This window comes from Anopheles ziemanni, chromosome 3, assembly GCF_943734765.1.
Source record: "Anopheles ziemanni chromosome 3, idAnoZiCoDA_A2_x.2, whole genome shotgun sequence".
NCBI classification, from domain to species: Eukaryota; Metazoa; Arthropoda; class Insecta; order Diptera; family Culicidae; genus Anopheles; species Anopheles ziemanni.
The window spans coordinates 47,541,699-47,547,255 of NC_080706.1; positions in this window are offsets into that span (position 1 = coordinate 47,541,699).

Sequence of the window (5,557 nt, forward strand, 5' to 3'; positions counted from 1 at the left end):
CGCGGAGTGGTCTGTTGGCGGATTAACTTTGCCTTGCCTTGGTCTTCTTACCTTCTCTTCCCCAACCCCGGCTCGTCACTTTTTCGGCTTTCGGATGCCGAAAGTGGCGTCTTGGAATTTGTTTGCCAATTTCGAGAGGATTCCGTTAGCTTTCCGCCCGCTGGTTGGAAACAATAAAAAAGGACGCGAAACTTTTTCTCGGGTTTTTGGGAAAGAAAAACGCACAACAGTAGAAGTGGTAGCCTCGAAGTGAGTCACGATAAAGTTGGTGTTATCGGATGAATTCGCCGGTCGGTTCCTCGCAAAAGCCTATACGGAGTCGTTCGCATTTCTTTAGTCGGTCTCAAAGAAGTTGGGTCGTACAAGACACTGTTCGCTTCGACTGCTCTCACTAGTCTGGTGTATTGTTTACCGACTTTCGTCCCCCCGGAGAGTGCTCGTGTGCAAATGGAGGATTCGTAATTCAATTAACACTAATCAATCAACGATCGTTTCGCCTTGAGGGCGAACTCACTTGGCGTTCTCGCGAAGAAAAGGAGTTTTGCTGTGTCTGCACTCGAAAACTTGCCCAGACTTCCAGGTCGGTTGAACCAATTGAACTCCCGATATCGAACGATCGAGCCCGGTGCTACCGGGAAATGGCAACGGAACAGCAAAACAAACGTAGACACCACCGTGGCATGCTTATGTTGGCTTTCAAAACATATCGACACCACGTGGGCCGACGATGTTGGAAGGCGATGCCACCTTCTGCGGTGGAAACACGGAACCTCTGTCGAAATAACGCTACGTCGAACACCACCGGGTCGGTTCGACCGCAGCGAACCAGACGCGCGAGTCCATTTTTCCGCCACCGCCACGAGGTTTTTCTGTTTTGCGGGCGCTGTGGTCAGAGTTTCTGGCAACGATAAACACCTCCACCGGGCCAACCGCTACAGAGATAAGACAATGCGGCACGAGGGCTTTAGCGTTCCGCGTGTGAGGTCAGCGTGGGATTAATTTTGCGCGAAGACTTACGCTGGGATGACGAAAACATCGTTCGTCACCTTACGAGAGAAGTTAAAAACCGCCGTACGATGATAAAAAAACGCCTTTTTCCTCGCATCCATTAAAACGCAACCGACGATAAGCAACAACCACCGGCCAGGCCATGTAACGCATGTGTATGTTTGCCCATGCAGCCGACATTTTACTCTTTTTTTTCGAGTTCTAACTAAACACCCCCCTCGAAATGTGCCTCTTTACAACGTGTCCGCTCCGACAGCATACATATGCGCACACTCATGCCGATGACGCATGCGCCGGAACCGTGGCCACGCATCGACGCTGGCCGATTTTTGAAAAATGTCTATTTTTATCGTAACGGCCCCAACCGGTGGTCCAGGGATAGTTGTAGAAAGATAGGGATCGAGAGAGAGAAAGAGAGCGTACAAAAGAGAGATCAAGGGTACGATTATTTCGGGAATATTTTTTGGTAAAATGCCTCCCACCCGGGTGAGGGGTAGAAGCCAGACACCGACGGGGGAGGTAAACGGTTACTCGCTCGTAGTACGCGACCTCCAACCACCGAGTTCTGCACAGGAGTGTAGCACTATTTTATTTTTTAATTTATTTTCTAACCCTCCACCTGGCCCCCGTTCCCCGGCGTATGCTGGTTTAAGTGAAAGGAATTTAGAAACTCGTAAAAACACAACGACCCTTTCGTTCAACTGGTTTTTTTTTTCTCTCTTCCGTCGAGTCGCAGGAAACGAACTTTACGATCGTCTGTTGGTACTCTTTGGGGGAAGGAAACGCGAGGTCGCACTTTGTCGTTGTCGATCAGTCCGCGAGACCGAACAGAATGACACCTACGGGACGACATTCCTACGGCATTCGTCTTTGTTTTCCGACGCCTCTGCATGTATCGGCGTCTCCCAGAACAAAGCCCGCGAGAAAGAGGGAAGGCCATCCTATGCTGTCCTCCTGATAAAGAAGGGCCCAACAAATCTGACGTGCAATAAACCAGCGATTACGTTGTGACCGGTTTGTCATAAGATAAAATGAACGGTGGCAAAAAAGTAACGAAAGCCAATCGTACTGGACACCGAACCGATTGTAGGGCATTTATCGATTTTACTTCAGTGTAATCCGCAAAATAATGATCCAGGTCGATAAGCTGGTGGGAAACCGTGACGCCGTAAAGTGTGCGCCAACGGAGAACGATGCAGTGGTTGCCAATATGCTTATGCCATCATAAAGTGTGTCGTCATGTCGGCAACGGAGATAGGAGTTTATCAATCATTGTGGTGTATTCCGTTTGACGTTTTGAGACCACTAAGATAAAGGTTTCATTGTACCAATTAACATCACTGTTATTCTTTTTAAGTTCCCGTTGTATATCATTTTATTGTTGGTTAAACAGAGATGAGCGAACAGAAACCCCACTTTTGAAATTTGAAATTAGGTAAAATGGACACAATTCGACTGCAATTTCGATATTAGGGAAAAAGAAATTCATTTTAAAAAAATTGTGAAGATCCTAATTTTTCTTTGACTACGTTCAATTGAATTTATTTAATAATTTCTTCATATTTTATGTGTTTTATTTTTTAGGTCTTTAACGTCACCCGTTAGTTGTTTTGTTTTTCTAATTTCATTTATTTTGTTGTTTGAAAGAAGAAGAAATCGTTTTAAACTGATTACAATTTGTGCCAGTTAGTCTAATGACTTGTTGACTTGGAAGTTTAATGGGAATCAATCATACTCTTAAGTTCAAAACTTTTAAAATTTTGGATTGGATATTTTAGTATGTTATTTTGTGCGTAAATAAAAAGAACATTGATTATAATTGCAACTGATATGAATAAACATAAGGACAACAAATCGAATTTCAATTATTAAGGATTGCAATTAAACCATCGTCAATAAAACGTTCAAATCAAAGTTGATGTAATGAGAAACGTATCACATCATTGCATAAAAAAACATTTAAAATAAGAAACTAAGATTGAACTGAGACACTGTAGTAGTGTAAGGCAAATTTAACTTTTCTTCTTCTTCATTCCAGAAAGCAATATTGAAAGCACCACAAATATCGTTTTACACACTACATTAGTTCGAATCGAAGACATTGCTTCGCTTTATGGAAACGATGGAAATGAGAAAACAATCCAAATCCAGACCGTTCGAGGCAGATTCGCGAGGGTTATATGGCAATTGGTAAAATTACTAGTCGTGCATTGTGGCCAAAACTAAGCCGTACGTGAACAATCTGGCTTTCCCGTTTGCAGGTTTGGCCCACGCAAAGGTCCCATACAATCAGCGTTTTAATCCCAATACCGGGTATAAAATCCCTCTTTTAACCACTGCTAGCAGCGCATCGGTTACGGGCTACGAGTCCTGCCTCACGTTACCTCACGATTGGGGGCTTGCGGTATAAGCTAACGATGGAGGGATCAAACCAAAGCCAACGCACTATCATCGCCGGATTTGGTGGGATTTCGTTTTCGTCTTTCACGAGTGGTAAGAAGAGGGAGGATGGTCTAGAACTCTGTAACGAACTCTCCTGCCCTTTCCCTGAAAACGTGTGCAATTTCGTTCGCCTGTCAGTAGCAGTGGTTGCCGCGGGGTTCACCGAAGCGAACTGAAAGAAATAGTCCCCAAATGAAAATGATAGTCTTTGGAAGGAATTCACCGAATGAAAACGAAAAAAGACCGTAGAAGCGATGTCAAAGAAGAACAGACTCAACTCTCCAAGCGAATGATACGAATTGGACACTCCAATTTCAAAAAATGGTGTCCCGAACGCCACTCAACCCTTGCTCGCGAATGCTGCCCAGAACGAGCGAATGGTTGATTGTTTTCAGTCGCGGTTGTCGCGGGCACAGAATTAAACTATTTCATTAACTTCTCGTTCCGTCGCTCACGTTCCTCTTTTTACCACTTCTGGGGTATCTTTTCCTTGCTCGTTCTTCTCAAATTGTATTTTACCATCGCTAGTCTATCTCTTTTTCGCTTACTTTGTGATGCTCTGTTGCAATTGTTTTCGATGGTTTGTGTTATTTTTTCTCGACGTTATTATTATTTTAGTGCACCTTACTCATCTCGCTCGGTTCTGTTTAAACGAACGCAAGGGGAGCATGCTAGTATCCACACTGGGATGCGTACAAGCAAACACATACACACGTCTTTTGTACATGTGCCTGGCCCGAGCGCAAAGCATAACGCCTCATTGCACTGCGGGCGGCTTGACGTAAAAAGCGGGATAAAATTGTGCTTCAATTTCAGTTCGTTTCTTTTGCTACCATTTTCTTTCATCGTTACTCGTGTTTAAATTATAATTCTAGACGATGTCATTCGCCTGTAACGGTGTGCTTAATAATTAACCATGAATCGATCTATACTAAAGGGATGAAACGCAGTCCTTTGGGTTGAATGTAATATAAACAGCTGAAGATCAAAGGGAAACTAGTCAAATATAGTTGATTTTGCAGCAAACTGTTATAAATTAGAAATTTAAATAATTGTAATCATTTATACTAGCTGTCTCTTTTCACGATGGAGACGCCTAGTATCCTAGGAGTGACCGAGAAGGTCTGGTGCTGAAATCTAATTCCTGGCTATAATCAAACGCTGATCTATGCTCGCAACTATATACCCGCTTTACGATGCAAAAATGAAATATTTGGGACTATTTACATAATTCCAAAACAGATCAATTTGTTGTTATTTGAAATAGACTTTCAACACATGATGACACATGATATCTTAGAACTGGTTGGATTCAGGTGTTCATAATTTTGGGTATTACCGGGTACTAATTGTATGTTTGATTGTATATGGGACTTAATGTCCACCCTCACATCCCGACATAAGCCCATGGTGCATGGCAGAACGGTTGTAGGGAAAAGATCCGCCCCGATTGCGCCATAGGGGATTTTACAGCTTTACCAGAGTCAATCTGATTAAAAGCAGCTTCGTCCGGTTATTATGCGGATTGGTGCGGCGTGCGACCCCAAAGAACGACAACGGCAATTCACCCTTTACGTGGAGCGCCCGGAAGCACGGTACAGCCGGGGTGGGGTTTGTGGGAGTGATGATCCGGTTTGCGTGTGTGTCGGTTTGAAACCACATCGACGACCAGCTCCCGGCAACACTGCATCGGCTCATTGGAAGCGGAAAGGATAATGAGCCATGTGAAGGTGGCGTACCAGGCACTAACGGTCGGGCGAAACGGGAATTGACTGCGTCATCGTATGCCGGTGAGAAATGCAAAATGATTAACTTTCCTTGATATGCCGAGGGATTTGCTGGCGAGTTTATTCAAGCTTATCAACGTGGTGACGACTGACGGTGAGTCACCTGTTTGGCTCCAGGATCTCTCTACACTCCTTCCTGGGAAGGTAGAGAGATAATACCCGTGAGTATTATATCACATGACATTCAAGACTTTCTATAATTCAACAAATGAGCATGAAAACCAAATCTTTACTAAACATAAAATTATAAACATTTGATTCCTAAAACTGTGAAAAGACACACCGTCTCGGCCAAGGATCAATGACAACCTCCCATCGAG